The 18,118-nt window shown below is 43.3% G+C and overlaps 1 protein-coding gene across 4 annotated transcripts in view; it reads left to right on the top strand.

The window, feature by feature from the left end:
• Positions 1-18,118, top strand: part of plch2a (phospholipase C, eta 2a) — a 154,621-nt gene that overhangs the window by 44,116 nt on the left and 92,387 nt on the right. The window lies entirely within an intron of this gene.

Raw genomic sequence — 18,118 nt, 5'->3', positions numbered from 1 at the left:
ATGGTAAGAATGGGGAACTTGGCTCACATAGGGTGTGATTGAAGTGAGTGGTGTAGATGAATTTAAGGGGTGTTATGGACGAGGCCAGACCCTAACTTTGCTCGTTGTTTTAAGCAGGTGTACAGTGGATATTCCAGGAGAGAACCAGCTGGTCAAACCACTTCATCTTAAAGATACAGAATTTATTTACAAGATTACTGAATGAAGCACAAAGAACAGAAAACAGAATACCGAATAACCTATCCTATCCGAAAACCCAACAGCGTATCCCAACTAAATGATGCTGTTCCAAAATATTTGCAACAATCCCCATAAACACCCCTTGGCATAAAGGGTAAAAATAAACTCAAGTCCTTCCAGGATAGAGGTCAGAGAGAGAGAACTGACTGGGAGCTGCTTCCAACAGCCTTTCTTCATTACTACTACAAAAAAACCCAAACCAGAGAAAAGCTGAGCTGGGAGAACTGGCCACTCCCCTTTCATTATACAAGTTGCTTTTAAACTTGAAAGCCTTCTGCCTGAGGCAGTGTCTGTTAGCTGTAAAAGACTGGCCCTAAAATCTATCCAAACTCAGACTTTTCTGAACTGTGTCATTTCCAACCTCTCTGAAACGAAATCCAAGGACAACCTGACCTTGTTAAAGCAGCAGCTTGGTCACAGGGGAAACTATCAAGTGAAATTATGGAAAAGGGAATGGGAAATGTTATGGACCAGAACAAACCACCCTGCAGTACAGGGCAGCATGGTGGCTCAGTGGTTAGCACTACTGCCTCACAGTGCCAGGGACCCAGGTTTGATTCCTGCCTTGAGTAACTGACTGTGTGGAGTTTGCACATTCTCCCCATGCCTGCGTAGGTGTCCTCTGGCTTTGTCCCACAATCCAAAGATGTGCAGGTTAGGTGAATTGGTCATGTTAAATTGCCCATAGTCAGGGGTGAATACGGGGAATGGGTCTGGGTGGGTTTCTCTTCGGACAGCCAGTATGGACTTGTTGGACTGAAGGTCCTGTTTCCATACTGCAGAGAAACTAATCTAATCCAAACCCCCTCAAAATACTTAAAGGAGATAGCCTAGACAATCTTTTTCTGACTTTAAAGGCAAGTTGCATTGCAGGTGAAATTTGATTGGTCAAACTATGAGTCTTGAAGCAGAACACATTTTATTTATATACTATAGTGTATGTAAGATACAACAAAAGAAAGACGAAATTGGAATAACAACTTTATTGGAAAATTTAACAGAATAATAGATTATTTAACTACTAAACAGTAACTGTTTCAATATAGTAACATCCCATAAACACACCCTTGACAAAGGCAAATTCATAAAAATACATTGTCTCTCAGCCAATTCTCCAATCCAGGAGGACAAGCATCAAGAGAGAACTCTGAGAGGGAGAGAGAGACAGAGACAAAGAGAGAGAGAGAGAGAGAGAGAAAGAGAGAAAGTAGCAGGGAGAGATATACTGCAGCTTCCAAACCTAGCTTCAAGACCCTTGCAACAACTGCTACTGAAAAACTAACACTAAAAATTCTGGTTCTGTGAAACATTGATCCCACTCCTGTTTCTATTGTTCCCACTTACAAAAATACCTTACAAACCGTTTCCTGTAATGGCTCTGAGTAGAATGCTCGGTGCCTCTTTCTTAGTCTTTTTTCACAAAAAAACAGTGAAAAATACATCTCTTAAAGCCATATTATCATCACCAAGGCCATAAAGGCTGATTATATTGAGAAAAGGTGGGAGGAGGCTCCCATGGAGTATAAACACAAGCATGGTCTAGCTGGGCAGAATGGCCTGATCCCTTTTCTCCCCTTGTGTAATCTTATGTTGTGTGTGAGCCATTCTCATGGAAACAGCATCCCCGGTGCAGCTAATGTACCCTTCGCTTTTTTAATAACAATCAACATCAACACATCTAATTCATTAGATTTGAAATTCAAAGACCCTTCGAAAACTGGTTGAATATCAATAGTAGAAACTTGAGTAACAATTGACTAGGGGTAAAACCCTGACCTGTAACTAGAAAAATCTAAACTCTTTCCACTCTCCAGTGGCTCACCATTGAATTCAAACCCATCCTGATCATTAGTGGAATCATAGAATGGGACAGCGATGAAGGTGACTGACCACTTTAAATCTGTTTCAATTGTCTCAATGTTATCTCAGAGTTGACCATCGCAAGAAAAATCCCTCAACTCTTGAGCCAATCTGTCACTTGGCCTTTGTTCTTATTTTTCTTGTTATATCAGTTAAAAATTTTATTACCTGTTCTTTTCCCACATTAAACTATCTCCATCTTTGCTATGTTTCCATCTTTGCGTTTTCTCTTTCGCTGCTGGCTGACTAATTAACACCAGGAGCTGCATAAAGTTGTATTTTCATCGAGGCATGTCCATTAAACACAGTTAACTACACGGAAAACTTATGTAGGTGGATAAAAGTCGGAACATTAACCTACTCATGCAACCCATTGGAACTGTTGGTTTGATGGAGAATCTATACAAAAGACTTTAAATTAGTTTGCTGTCATAGATGGCTGTGTGTGTGTGTGTTAGACATTATTTTTGATATGTTGTGACAGCTTAACCAAAGTAATGCTTGCAAATACATCCAGCTATATTGCTGTGAAGAGAAACATGGTGCTTGAAGCTTTTAGTCTTGCACTCATCAAGTCAAATGCAAGAATACTAAATTTCAAATGGTGACAGCAATTTATACTCCAGGACTTGAGTACACCAAGCCTCCACATCATCAGTGAACTCCTCTGCAGCTGGACAACATGTACTGGAAAGGGGCACTCCCCACCTGCGCTGTCTCAAACATATCCTCGGTATCTTTTGGCATGACAAGGTAACCAACTCAGAGATTCTGGAGTGTGCTAATTTCATCAGCATGGACCGATGTGTGCAGAGGACTCTGAAAGTCACTAGAGGGCTATAGATAGGTTAAGTGAGTTGGCAGATGCAGTACAATATTGGTAAATGTGAGGTCATCCATTCCAGTAGGAAAAAACAGCAAAATGGACTATTGTATAAATGGTGAAAAATTGTAGTATGCTGATGTGCAGGGAGACCTGGGTGAGCTTGTGCATGAATCACAAAAGATTGGTTTGCAGGTGCAGCAGGTAATTAAGAAGGCAAATGGATTATTTGCTTTCATCGCTAGAGGGATGGATTTTAAAAACAGGGAGGTTATGCTGCAGGTGTACAGGGTGCTGGTGAGGCCACACCTCAAGTACTGTATACAGTTTTGGTCTTCTTACTTGAGAAAGGATGTACTGACTCTGGAGGGGATGCAGAGGAGGCTCACTAGGTTGATTCTGGAGTTGAGTGGGTTGGCCAATGAGGGGAGATTGAATAGTCTGGGATTATACTCATTGGAATTTAGAAGAATAAAGGCAGTAAATAAAGTAGAAGCAGGGGGTTGTTTCCACTGATGGGTAAAACTAGAACTAAGGGCATCGCCTCAAAGAGGAGCAGATTTAAGGCTGAGTTGAGGAGGAACTTCTTCACCCAAAACATTGTGAATCTGTGGAATTCCCTGCCCAGTGAAGCAGTTGAGGTTACCTTGTTGAATATCTTTAAGGCAAAGATAGAATGATTTTTGAACAGTAAAGGAATTAGTGGATATGGTGAGCTGGCAGGTAAGTGGAGCTGAGTCCATGAAAAGATCAGCCACGATCTTATTGAATGGTGGAGCAGGCCCGAAGGACCGAATGGCCTACTCCTGCTCCTAGTTCTTATGTTCTTATGAATGCTAAGATAATGATGTCCATGCTGCCTTGCGCATATCTGTTGGATAGACAACGGACAGATATCCACCACTTTTCTGTTGGTAAACAGGCCAAATGGGCATCCAGTTTTGCTCTTTAAGGACAAGTGAGGTATGAAGGTGGTGGACACTGGGGCTGACAACTGCAGACAATTTCTGATGTCTGTGACCCGCAAGGCTGACTTCTCGGAAGAGGCAGCTGAAATAGAAAGTTCAGTTCGTCGAAAAGATGGCAGAGAGAAAACAGACCAACAAATCCTGTACCATCTCAGGCCACTGCCTTCCTCTGCATCAGAGATTGCCACGTTAAAGTAAGATTCCCAAATCAAATCAGACAAAAATTGGCACAAGAGGTGACCATCAGGCTACAAACTATCCCTTTACAAGACAAGAGGCTGTCTTAAAAAACAACAAAGTGAATATATAGACTCCCCTGGTAAGGACACTAATCCAATGAGATATCAGTATCGGAATGTCCTAGTTCAAAACCTGGCCTGTATTCAGCTGATGTTGGATGGCTGGAAGAATGCTTGTAACGTCTTTGGAAAGATAGAATAAATTAAGCTTGGATGCCCAATCCTGACTGCCCTCCAGTGACCCCTGCTGGATACTGATGAGTGTAGCTATCACATGAAGCAGGATCAGGTTGATGGTGGTGAATACAGTACTACTTTGTCAGCAGCACTGGTAGTGTTGGTGCCACATCATACAACCTACAAAGCTATATATGTCAGGAACAACATCAATGAAACTGAGCCAGGATGAACATTGTACATGATGTGTGTGCCTGTCAAAGATCACTGCAGGTCTCAATACGATTGTTGCTCAGCAACAAGTTTCACAAGGAGTAAAACAAAAATAATAAATACATATGTTTAGTTGTATAACTCATTTTTGAGCAGAGAAAAATATTTGTGTTGCGTGTAGGAGTGTAGGGGGTGTCTGTGAAATTTTTATAACACAGGAAAGGTCTTCAGAAACTTTGCTTTACACTATTTTGACTTTTGGGACATAACCCAGATTTAAAACACAATTCCTATTACCAATGTTTTGCCTTGTGAGGAAGTCTAGAATGAGAGATCATAGTTTTCGGTTAAGTGCCGTGATTTCACTATCCAGAGTGCAGTAGGTACTGGAATACTGATTAAATATAAGGAGGAGACAGACAGATTATTCATTAGTAACAGGTTGAAAGGTAAGTGACCATTATCATATTAAATGACAGAGCAGGCTAGAGGGGCTGAATTGCCCACTCCTTCTTCTAGTTCTGATGTTCTTATCATGCACAGCCCAGATGCTACAGCGGGCCCTGATATTAAATCCCAGTTACAGCTTTCTTTTCTCATTCATTCAAGATATGGCTGTGGGTTTGGAAGGTGCTGTCACAGGAGCCACAGTGAGTTATTGTAGTGCATCTTGTAGGTGGTACTAACTGCTGCCAGTGTGTGTGCGACACTGTCCCCAGAACTGCGATGTTCCTGGGATTGATATGATTGACCTCCAATGACCCTAACCATCTTACTTTATTCTAGGTATGACTCCAATCAAATGAGAATTTCCCCCTTGCTTCCCATTGATCCCAGTGTTGCTGGGGCTTCCTGATGCTCCCTCAGTGTCAAAGATAATCACTTTCACCTCAACTCTGGATTTCAGATCTTCTGCCTGTGCTTGAATCAAAACTGTAATGAGGTCAGGAGCAAAGTGGCCCTGGTAGAACCCACTTACTGAGCAGGTTATTGCTGAACAGGTGCTGCTTGATAGCACTGCAGATGAGCTTTTCTATCACTTTGCTGATGATCGCAAGGAACCTGATAGGGTGGTGATTGGCTAGGTTTTGCTACATTGCTGGGTAAATGCCAGTGATGTAGCTGTACTGAAATAACTTGACTAGGGAATGTGGCTAGTTCTGCAGCACAAATCTTTAGTACTATTGCTGGAATGTTGTCAGAATCCATAGCTGTTGCTGTATCCAGTCCATCCAGCCATTTCTTGGTATGTGGGGTCATTTGATTTGGTTTAATTCTGCATCTGTGATACTGGGATGGTTAGATGGCTCAGTGGCTAGCACTCCTGCCTCACTAGAGCCAGGGATCTGTGTTCAATTCCAGCCTTGGGTGACTGTCTGTATGGCTTTTGCACATTCTCCCCGTGTCTGCATGGGTTTCCTCCAGGTGCTCCAGTTTCCTCCCACAGTCCAAAGATGTGCAAATTAGGTGGATTGGCCATGGGAATGCAGAGGTAGGGCAGGGGATGTGGAAGGTGTTGTTCAAAGAGTCGTTGTGGACTCAATGTGCTGAATGGCCTGCTTCCACATTGTAGGGATTCTAGGATTGACAGGAAGCAAAAATGTATCATTCACTTGGTCATTCTGACTGAAGAAGGATGCAAAACTATTAGCCCTATCTTTTGCACTGGGAACCCTCATCATTGAGGATGGGGACATTTGAAGACCCTCCACCTCCTGTGAGTTGTTTAATTGTCCACCATCATTCACAACTGGACGTAACAGGACTGCATAGCTTTCACCTAATCTGTCTACTGCATGATGCTACTGCTGTTTGGCCTGTAATCATTCCTGTGCTGTAGCTTCACCAGGTTAGCACCGCAGTTTTCTGGTATACCTTTGCTGTCCCTAGCATGGCCTCCTGTCTTTTTCATTGAAGCATCTTTGATCTCCCAGCTAAGGTAATGACAGAGTGGAGGATGTGCCAGGGCATGAGGTTGCAGATTGTGGTTAAATACAATTCTGCAGTTGCTGATGGACACTGCATCTCATAGATATCTACTTTACTGTTATTAGATGTGCTCAAAGTACTTCCTATTTCGCACCGTCCCGCACAAGATGATGGAGAGTATCTTCAATGTGTCTCTCCAAGACCTGTTTGGTGATCACTCTGACAGGCCCTCTCACAGATAGATACTTTGTGACAGGTAGATGGGTGAGGGACCTTCCATCTTTTTCATTCCCTCACTATCTCTTGCAGAGCTAGCAATGTCCTTTGGCAGTTGGCCACTTTGGTCAGTCCTTGTGCTGCCAAGCCACTCTTGATGATGGACTTTGAAGTCACCCACTCAGAATATATTCTGCCCCATTGCAGCCTTAGTGCCTTATCCATTTGGTATTCAATGTAGAGAAGTACAGATTGATCAGCCAACTGGGTGTGTTAAGAGAAAGTGAGGACTGCAAATGCTGGAGATCAGGGTCGAAAAGTGTGGCACTGAAAAAGCACAGCAGGGCACACAGACCAGCACCACACTTTTCGACGGTAATCAGTAGGAGATTGCCTTGCCCATTTTTAACCTTGGTGCCATGGAGTCAATGAGGATGGCTCCCAGAAAACTCCTTCTTTATTGTTTACCAATGTGTCACCACCTCTGCTGGGTCTGCCCTGCCAATCAGACAGGACATAGCCAGAAATGGTGATAGTGGTGTCTGGGACATTACCTATAAGCTGTGATTCCCTGAGTATGTCAGTGTCAGGCAGTTACTTGACTATTGTGTGGGGAAGCTCTCCCAATTATGGCAGATGCCCCTAAGATGTTGGCAGGGAGGACTTTGCAGGGTGGGCAGGGCTGTATTTGCCATTATTGTTTTATATGCCTAGCTTGATGGCAGCTGGTCTGTCCAGTTTCATTCCTTTACACTTGGTAGCAATTTGATAGCACCTTGCTTTCAAAGAGCAACCAAGGATCATCTACAACACTATGGGTCTGGAGTCACAAGTAGGCCGAAGCGCTAAAGGCAGCAGAAAGCCTTCTATTAAACAGCATAAGTGAGCCAGATTTTTTAAATATGACAATCAATGGCGGCTATGCCTTCAGGGTGACTTTAAATTCTAGATTTTTTTCATGGAATTCATATTTCATCTTCTGGTGGAATTTGAGCCATGTCCCTAGACATGAACTTGGGGTACTGGATTACTAACCCAGTGACATTACCACTACCCGCTACATCAACACTTCCTCCATTGTGGAGGATCTGTGACACTAAGGCAGGAAGTAAAGATTTCAAAGTCAAAGTAAATAAAACAAACCAACAGGGAAATACAAAACAACCGAAAGGACAATATCCAAGATCCTGAGATGGGATAGTCAGTCCAGTCAGCATATTGAAGGTGACGACCGTGAGCAAGAAGGTTACAATAGCAGCCTTTACATGCGACAATCTGATAAAACGGGTCTATATTCCAATGAATGAGACACTCCCAGTGTAGGAAACCTGTCTTATCTCTTGAAATATTCCCAAGTGAAGGTAAGATGGCAGTTGGACGTTTCGTCAAACAGGCATGGAAGGGAAATGGGCCCAGGGGAATGGTACAAAGAGATTAAATGTCAGATGGATCCAAATGTAAACAGCTGGAATACTGAAGCAACACCAGACAGAACTGGGACTGTCTGATGTATGTGGGCTGCTGTTCTCCAAGGGAATTGGAACACAGTGAATTCAGCTGCAAAATACTCTCTACTCAAACACAGCCACGCTCTTTGCACCCATCTCTATCACATCTAACAGTTTCGTACATGACCTATAGATGGATGTAATCTTGTATTTATGATTTCATTTTACAAGTTCACCCAAGGTGGCATCTGCCTTTTTATGAATTGTCTCATCCAACTTGCTCACATGATTTAAAAGAACTTTGCAGCTTACCCAAAGACAGCTCAATTTATAACAATCAGCCCAAGGAATTAGACTTTATTGCATGTTTATTTGTAAATATTAAAAATGTAAGGACAAGGTGTAATGTGTTCTCCCATGGGTCAATATCTCTCCACACCCATCATTAACTCCATTTGCAGTTGTAGGGATCTTGCTGTTTTCAATTTGATGGTTCAGTTCAATTCAATTAAAAAAAACATTCAAGGTGAAGCCCCTTGAGATGATTCTGAGCAACATAAAGTGAGAGGGAAAAGATTTAAAAGGGACCTAATGGGCAACTTTTCACACAGAGAGTGGTGCGTATATGGAATGAGCTGCCAGAGGAAGTGATGGTGGCTGGTATAATCATAATGTTTAAAAGGCAGCTGGATTGGTATGTGAACAGGAAGGGTTTGGAGGGATATGAGCCAAATGCTGGTAACTGAGACTAGATTAATTTAGGATATCTGGTTGGCATGGAGGAGTTGGACCGAAGAGTCTGTTTCTGTGCCTTACAAGTCTATGACTCTATGTTAAGATTTGACATAAATGTAAGATTTCCTTTTCCAGCTCTTCCTGACTCCTTTCTTTTCCAGGTTCCACTCTTTTCTTGCACTCACTTTTCTTTGCTGAATTGTAGATTGATGTGTGTTGGAAGGTGACCGTTCGGCCCATCTTGCAGTTCCTCAAAGAGCTTTCCAATCACTGAGTGATTTTGGTCTCTTCACTGATCTGAGGAACTGCAACAGGTGAACATGGATCCAAAGGATGGGGCAGTGGGAGAAGGTAGACTAAAGGTTAGATGCCTCACCACACCTTTAGAAAGTCTCAAAGAGTTTCACATCCAATGAATAACTTTTGAAACATTGTAACAGTTGCCATGTAAGCAAAGATCCCACAAAACGCAAGTGCAGGTAGAAAGGGGTGTTGAGAAGGTAAAGGACAGAATGAGCAACAGAAGGATACAATGTGGCACATCTTAGATGGAGAGGTAGTTACTGGAGGGGTTAATAGATTGTTTAAAAATCGTCAATCTACATCCTGAAAGATGACACAATAGGGTGAGGAGTTAGGTGTTAATGGCCACTTCTTGTTCCCGTATTTACTCATTATTCTGGTTGCGGTGGATTGGTTTTGAGGTGTCCAATTTTCTAGCACCGTGGAATGAATCCACAAGTATTAAAGTCGCTCAGATTCCTCAGTCCTGCAACCATTCTCCCACTGCAGGGCTTGGAGACAAACACTGTGCTGTGACAGATCACCAATGCAAGCCACTCCCCAGTTCCAGGGCACTGAGGCCAATTCGAACGGCTCATCCTTGCCCCTCACATTGAAAATCCACCTAATTTAGCCCAGATCAGGGATTGGAACCAGTCTTCCTGGTTCAGATGATATGAGCTACACAGGGAAGAATGGATTGCCCTTAATAAAATTGTCCTTGAGCAATCCAGGATGACACTCCAGAGTACTGAGGGAATGCTGCACTGTCAGAGACACCATCCTATGGATGAGACATTAAACCGAGACCCCAACAGCCTACTCAGGTGGGCATTAAAGATCCCTGATGCAATTGGAAGCAGACCAATGAAATCTCAGCCAATATTCAGACCTGAATTAAAATCACAGCAAAAGCTTTTCTGGTCATTAACTCATTATTGTCTGTGGTACCTTGTGCAAATTAATTGTCAAAGTTCTTATGTTATAACAGTGACTATGCATCAAAAATATTTCATTGGATGTAAAATACTTTTGTATTCCTTGAGGTCAAAAAAGGCACTATATAAATGTAAATGTGTCTCCGAATCTTTGGCATTGTGTGATCTGCAGAGACCAGAATATCTGCATACAGTGAAGCAGACTACACTCATTAAGAAAAGTGATTGTTTCGAATTATTTCTTGAAGTCCTGCTAACTTTCTTGTCTCTTGTGATGTAATACTACTGCAGAGCCCCAGGCAAGCACCAGCTGATTTGCATATACATTAATTTTTGTACTTCGTTAATTGATCATGTGAATCATTGCTTTTTATGAATTTTAATGTGTTTTAGAGGTACATAACATTAAGAGGCACTGAAAGTTTTTAAAGTAGGATTTGTTTGAAAGTGGGAAACCTCTCAATAAGACAGGTATCAGAGAGACTCAGGTGAGGAAGCCACTTTGATCCACAATTTATTCAGCAAAAAAAGCAGCCCCCTTCCTGCCAACACAGCAATTTCATGAAGTGACTGCCAGGTTTATTTCTACTCCTCTGCCCTGGAACAACAGCTGGGAAACACCTTTCTGCGAACATTTCAATTTGCAATTTGTACTGTCCCCTTGCCCCAGGTTTACTTGCAGTTCTGCCTCAGATGTACTTTTACCACACAGTCCCCAGACATTTCCCTCAGCAGTGCCCTCTCCCAGTTGCCTCTTTGCTACAGTCCCTTCCTCATTATTTAACTGGGACTGGGCACCAGCCTTTGAGAATCCACTCTGTACCAGCCCTGAATGGCTCCCCTGTGCCATGCTGGCCGGAACAGGCCACAGTGCCTGATGCCCAATGCCCATCCTGACCAAAGTGCTGTGCCATTTGCACAGTGGCATTTATTCAGTTGGTGTGCACACACTGTTCTGCAATGCATGGGCTCTGAGACCAGTAAGATATTTACAAACTCAGGTTTAATAATGTTGCCAGGCGACCTTGGCCATTGCCCTTTGTCAATGTTATTTCATTAAAATGAAAGCAAAGGTAGTGTCTTAATTTTAACTGACCTGGAATTGGTGGGTTTATAAAATATTGACCTGAAGACATTATTCTTGACATTTCCTGCTTTCATCATTATATGTTGCTTATTACTGTAAGGTGCGATGCATAAGATACAACATAAAATAATATTAACTTACCCAGAGACATCATCTCCTTCTTGCTGCCAGCAAAAAAGCATGACAATTATGCTGGGTGGTTACATCATCTTAGTTCTTACCCTTTTCGTCCTCTGTAACCTCTTCCAACCCCTACAACCCTCCCTACCCCTGTTACCTCCTCCAGGCCGTACACTATCTCTGTAGCATCCTCCAGCCCCTGAAACCCTCCCTACCTCTGTATCTTCATCTCCACTCCTATAACCTCCTCTACTTCCTACATCCCTCCCCATCTCTAACCTCCTCCAGATCTTAAACTCTTCCCTACCAGAGTAACTACCTCTAGTCCCGAGACTATTCCCTACCTCAGCATCTTCCTTAAACTCTTAACCTCCTCCAGCACCTTCAATGCACCAGGATTCCTCCAATTCTGTCCCTTGCATATCCTGGATTTTTCAATCGCTCAAAATTGGTGTCTGTGTCTCCAGTTGCCTGGATTCTCAGCTTTCTGGATCTATGCAACAGGGATGTTGGCGTGGGAATGCAGTGTTGAAGGGACAGGTAGCTGGGAGCTCAGGGTCATGATTACGGACAGAATGGAGCTGTTTTGCAAAGTGGTCACTCAGCCTCCTTTGTGTCAATGTAGAGAAAATAACATTGTGAGTGGCAAAGATGGTAGACTTGATTGAGTGAAATGCAGGTAAATCACTGCTTCACCTGGAAGATGTGTCTGGGGCCTTGGATGGTGAGGAAGGAGGAAGCAAATGGGCAAGTTACACCTGAAATTGCATGGAATGGTGGTGTGGGGGTGTGGGAAGATGTTGGGAACGGAGGGGATGGGGTGACCAGAATGACCTGGACTGAACAGTCCCTGCGGAATGCTGAGAAGAGAGGGAGGAGATTGTGTGCCTGATCGTGGCTCCCTGTTGAAGGTGACAGAAATGGCGGCTTACAATCCTTTGAACGTGGAGGTAAGTGGGGTGGTAGGTGAGGACCAGAGGGACACGATCACCATTGTGGGAGGGAGGGAAGTGGTGAGGACAGAGTGTTAAGAACAAAGCTGAGGGCCCTGTCAACCATGGTAATGGGGAGAGGACCTCTGTTCAAAGGAATGGTCACAGTGGTGGAGGCAATTGGAAAAAATATTCAATATCATGTTGTGCCCAAAATTATTGAAGTGGGGACACACAGGGATGAAATGGAGACCTTTGCCGAATGCAGAATGTTCACATCAGAGAGCGGGAGGTCAGAAGGGATAGTAAATACTCGACATGTGGTAGGATCAGGAGAAAGGATGGAGGTGGAGGGGAGGAAGGTTCCAGAGGGGTGTCGCTATCTCTGACTTGCAGATACAGAAGTGTCTGAGTGTGAGGTGAGTGTCTATGTGTTCCACAATGTGGGGCCTCTTGAGGATGATAAGCTGGAGAGTTCAGCAACCTGTTTCAGCTGGAAGAGATTACTGAGAATCTGAAGGCCCTTGAGGTGCAGTGGTGGAGTCCCTGCCTCTGAGCTGGTTCAAGTCTCAGGTGCTCCAGACATGTGTCAGAGCATTTCTAAATGGGTCGATTAAAAATATGTTAACGAGAGCTTGATCCTACACTTCATGTGATAGCTTCTCATTACTGGATTGGGAAGGGTGATTGATGATGAGGGGTAAAGTTGCCATGGATTGGGCATGGAAATTTCATCACATGACCTTACACCATCAAAGGCACCATCACCTTGGTTACCTGGCACACCTGTTGTACCCATAATACCTGCCTTCCTCTCGGCCTAGCGGAAAAGCAAGCAGCCTCTTTATTATCCGATAGGGGTTGCTCGACAATTTGTCTGTCAGCACTTATTCCTGTCTGTAATAGATTTTAATGCCCAATCAGTTTGCTCCCAGAGGTTAATCTTTTATTCCCAGAGAATTGGCAACCCATGTTTAAGGAAGAGCCAAATTCTTCTAGCATAAAGTAAGAAGGTGTCAGACAGTAATGAGAGAGTTCCTGTGAAGCTGATGGTGATGACTGAGGGAGGAGTATTAGCCCAGATCCCTGCTCTTCTTCATACGTATACCTTTGGGATGTTTTAATGTCCAGCTGGAACAAGTGAAGGCGTCTAAAATCTAGTCCAATAGCTGGCACTTTCAGCAGTGCAGCACTCTCTCAGCCTCCATTCCAAGCTGTGCTTTGTAATCCTGCCTCCTTTGAATGGCAGCTTGTAATTACATCTCAGCTCATTCATTATGCTAATGCAATTCAGGCTGTTGAGCTGTAATCAAAACTGAGAACAAATTTACGTCCAAAGGCAATTTGGGGTCCATTGATTTGTTTTCACTATCACTTTTCTTTTGCGCTCTACAGATATCAGCTTACTACGGGGTTCCTTTATGTTGTTTCGATTTGCTTTTATCTACCGCACATATTCAAGTGATCATTAACTCCGGCATCTGCACAAGATAATGTCCTCAGTTAGTGCAGAATGACTGCAATTTTTCATTGTCAGAACTGATTTGGGTTATTAGGTGACATTTGGAGTCCAATTGTTGGTTTTATCAGGGAGAAAACAGGAGGTTGCGTTGAGGTTGGGCACCATCCTGGAATCGCTCGCTCACCTTGTCTGGATCTATTTGTTTATGCTCTCTGTTAATTGGTTTGTGGTTTGGTTCCAGTTTGAGTGTCTCTTTGTGTAAATCATAGCCTGTTGTATAATAGGAATATTTTGTCCACCTCAGCATAATAGTGGTCTGATTATGACGGGTTTCCACAAAACTCCTTTTATTTGCACTATAAAATATACAATTCTGTAAGGTAAAAAGTGCATCTCTCTCTGGTACAAACTGTTTGCTCTCTTCTCAGCTTCTGGCATGTGATTGCTGATGTCAGTATGACATAATCCTACACACCACCATCTCATTCCAATTAGATTTATCTCTGGTCCCAGGTGTGATGTGCCCATCGCTGTCTTTGAGAGTATCACCATCATTTTGTCTTCCATCAATTTCTCACTCCCTAAGCAATGCCAGTTTCACTTCCCTTTGCCTCCATCTATCTTGCTGCCTCTGCACAGCTCTCTTGCATGTTAACTCAATGCAGTACTGAAGGAGTGCTGCACTGTGGGAAGTGCTTGCCCTCTGATAGGATTTGAAACTGAGAGCCTGCCTGTCATTCTCAGCTGAACGAAGCAGATTCAATTGCACTATTCTATAAAAGAAAAGGCCATCATTTATCCCTCAGCCAGGATCGCTAACAAACCAGGATCATTGTTACGTTGCTGCTTGTGGGCAGACTGCTGTATGAAAATTCACTTCCATGCTTTTTCCCTTTCAGTAGTGACCGTGATTCAAAATCAAAATCAGGACTTCATTAGCTAAAAAGCATTTTTAGGATATCCAGAGGTCATAAAAGATGCTATAACACAAGCCCTGCTTCATCCTTTCATCCCTTCTCTCTGTATGCCTGAATCCTTCTACCCCTCTTCTCTCTGTCAATCTATCTAGCTTCCTCTCCAACTGTCATCCCTGAGTCTACTTTCTCTGTTCATCTTTCTTCCTCTCTGTCCCCCTCTCTCATTGTGCCTGTCATTCTCTCAGAATAATTTTGGTCCATCTTTCTCTTTTTCTTTCTGTTTGCCTTTTCCTTTCTCACTATCGTCGTTTTTCTTCCTTACGTCTCTTTCCAATTCCTTCTCGTCTTGAGTAAGCTGTGGATCTGACCCTATGTGACAGAATGTATGAATCCTACAGTCAACTCCTGCAGTGAGGAGACCTGGAGGAGGTTGACAATGATTTCATCTTTCTAATTAAGGTTAAATTTAAATGAAGAACCCGCTGTGAGGTAGGGCCCTGCCACTAGTTAACACTCCCTGCTCACTGAGACCCAAGATGGTGGATAAAGACCCACATCCTAGCATATCTGCATCACATCCAATGTTGTCAACAAACCAAGCTGCTGTCTGACAGACCCCTCTGTCTGTGTTCATATGCGGTGTCCAGTAGCCAAGGAATAGAGCATCTGTGGTACTCTAATGGTTTCACACCTGCCCCTCCCCCAACCACCCACCTCTTTATTTTACGAAGTTGAGATGCTTCTGTCCAGCCTTGACCTGTTCATTGAAGCTGCTGACCCCTGCTGGTCAGTGCTGGAACAGGATTACACTCAGTACCAGGCTGTCCGCCACTGCTGCCACACTCTACTCACCTGAGAGCACTCGTGTCCTGAGCTGACACTAAACAGGGCATCAGGAGGAGGATGGTATCTGTGGAATTTGACAGAGCATTTGGGAGAGGCAGACCACAAAGCAGCGTCTTGTCTGTTCAGGTACATTTGGCCAAATTCTTTATTTGACCTATGCTGAAAAAAAGGCATGGTTTTGCTGAAATTTTTCATCTTGCACTTGTCAAGACAATTTACAAGAAATGCAAGAATTAGGGGTGCACGGTGGCTCAGTGGTTAGCACTGCTGCCTCAGAGCACAAGGGTCCCAGGTTCGATTCCAGCCTCAGGCAACCATCTGTGTGGAGTTTGCACATTCTCCCTGTGTCTGCGTGGGTTTCCTCAATCAAAAGATGCGCAGGTTAGGTGAATTGGCCATGCTAAATTGCCCATGGTGCATTAGTCAGAGGGAAATGGGTCTGTGTGGGTTACTCTCCAGAGGGTTGGTGTTGGGCCAAAGGGCCAGTTTCCACACTGTAGGGAATCTAATTTACCCAGTAGATTCTTGATGATGGAGGACGGGAACATGGCTCTAAGAGTAAGTATTTTAGGTGTAGGAGGTGATTTCCTTGAATTCCAAGAGCAGTAATCAAAGTTTTATATGCTGTTGCAATTGTTTTAGAACTTTGGGGGGAGAAAAGATCAAAACAATGGCACTTTTAAAAGAAGAAAGATAGACAAAAGGCAGCCACCACTTGGTCAGTGAAGGAGAGAGAGAGAGAGAAAGAAACCTACACTGCTAACTGACACAGCAGTGAATCTGCACAGTTACTGCCTTTGCTGTTTGAATTCATGTATCTCTGGACATCAGAGTTAGTGTCTAGGAAAAATTAACACACAGAGAAATTCCCAGCTGACCATGGAGAAACCTGTGTGGGAGAACTCACAGCACAGGAACAGATAAGTGCATAGATTTTCTGTGTATCCTTGCTGTAAGTCTACAGTAGAGTGGGCTCTTTCTTGATTACATGTTTTGTTGAGCTCTGTCTCTTGATTAAATTTCAAAAATATAAACCATAAGTACCAAGTTATCCTGGAACACTTTTTTTTTTACAGAGCAATAAGTCAGTGCTATTTTCTGGGTCTATAGATTGTGAAGGAGCAAAGATGGCCTTTAGTAACAAACTGTTCCTGTCAGATGTGGGAGGTTAGGGAGAGTTTCCACGTCACTGATAATTATGTCTGCAGGAAGTGTCCTTGGTTGCAAATCCTATCATATCACATGGATTGGTTGGAACGGCAATTAGATGCAATAAAGAATTTACAGGAGTTAGAGGGTGTGATGGATGGCAGCTCTAGGAAGTAAGAAAAGCTGCAGATACACTCAGGTAGAAGGGTTAATTCCAGGAACATTTAGAGAGGTAGACAGTTAGTACAGGGGTCTCCTGCGACTATCCCCATCTCAAATAAGTATGCTGTTTTGGAAAATGTAGGGGGTGATGGACTCTCAGGAGAATGTAGCATGAACAACCAAGTTTCTGGTACTGAGAATGGCTCCAATGTTATGAGGGTTCCAGGCAGTTGATGGTGATAGGGACTCTCGAGTCTGAGGCACAGACAGACGGTTCTGTGGCTGGCAGCGAAAAATCAGAATGGTGTGTTGCCTCCCTGGTGCCAGGATCAAGGATATCTCAAAGATAGTGCAGAATGTTCTCAAAGGGGAGAGGGACCAGCAGAAGGTCATTGTACACATTGGAACCAATGACATAGGCATGGAAATGGATGAAATTCTGAAGAGGGAATATAGAAAGTTAAACAGAAATTTAAAAAGGAGGTCCTCAAAGGTAGTAATATCTGTATTGCTCCTGGTGCTATGAGCTAGTGAGGGTAGGAATAGGAGGATGGAGCAGATGAATGTATTGTTGAGGAGCTGGTGCAGGGGAGAAAAGTTCATATTTATGAATCACTGGAATCTTTTCTGGGTAGAAGTGACCTGTACAAGAAGGATGAAATCCACTTGAAATGGTTCAGAAAAGATATACACGGATGTTGCCAGGGTTGGAGAGTTTGAGCTACAGAACGAGGCTGTTTTCCCTGGATTGGCGGAGGCTCAAGGGTAACCTTGTAGAGGTTTATAAAATCATGAGGGGCATGGATAGGATAAATAGAAAAAGTCTTTTCCTTGGGGTGGGGGAGTCCAGAACTTGAGGGCATAGGTTTTGGGAGAGAGGGGAAAGATATAAAAGGGACCTAAGGGGCAACATTTTCATGCAGAGGGTGGTACGTGTATGGAATGAGCTGCCAGAGAAAGTGGTGGAGGCTGGTACAATTACAATATTTAAAAGGCATCTGGATCGGTATATGAATAGGAAGGGTTCAGAGGGATATGGGCCAAGTGCTGGCAAATGGGACTAGATTGGGTTGGGATATTCGGCATGGATGAGTTGGACTGAAGGATCTGTTTCTGTGCTGTACATCTCTATGACTCTGTGTCTTTATGGTGAGGACTAGATTCAACAAGATGAGTCCATTTTCAGCAACACTGAAGTTTTGTATGAGCAAATGAATAATTCTTTATTTCTTTGATGCTTTATCCTTCAATCAACATTACAAAATGTTGCTACCTGCCCATTACCAGAACATAGTTTTGTTCAGGAGCTTGCTGTGCACAAATTAGTGACATATTTGCTACATTACAACATAATGGCTTCATTGGCTGCAAAGCA

Source organism: Chiloscyllium plagiosum, chromosome 34 (assembly GCF_004010195.1).
Source record: "Chiloscyllium plagiosum isolate BGI_BamShark_2017 chromosome 34, ASM401019v2, whole genome shotgun sequence".
In the NCBI taxonomy this organism is placed as follows: domain Eukaryota; kingdom Metazoa; phylum Chordata; class Chondrichthyes; order Orectolobiformes; family Hemiscylliidae; genus Chiloscyllium; species Chiloscyllium plagiosum.
This window is presented reverse-complemented; position numbering and strand designations above follow the sequence as displayed.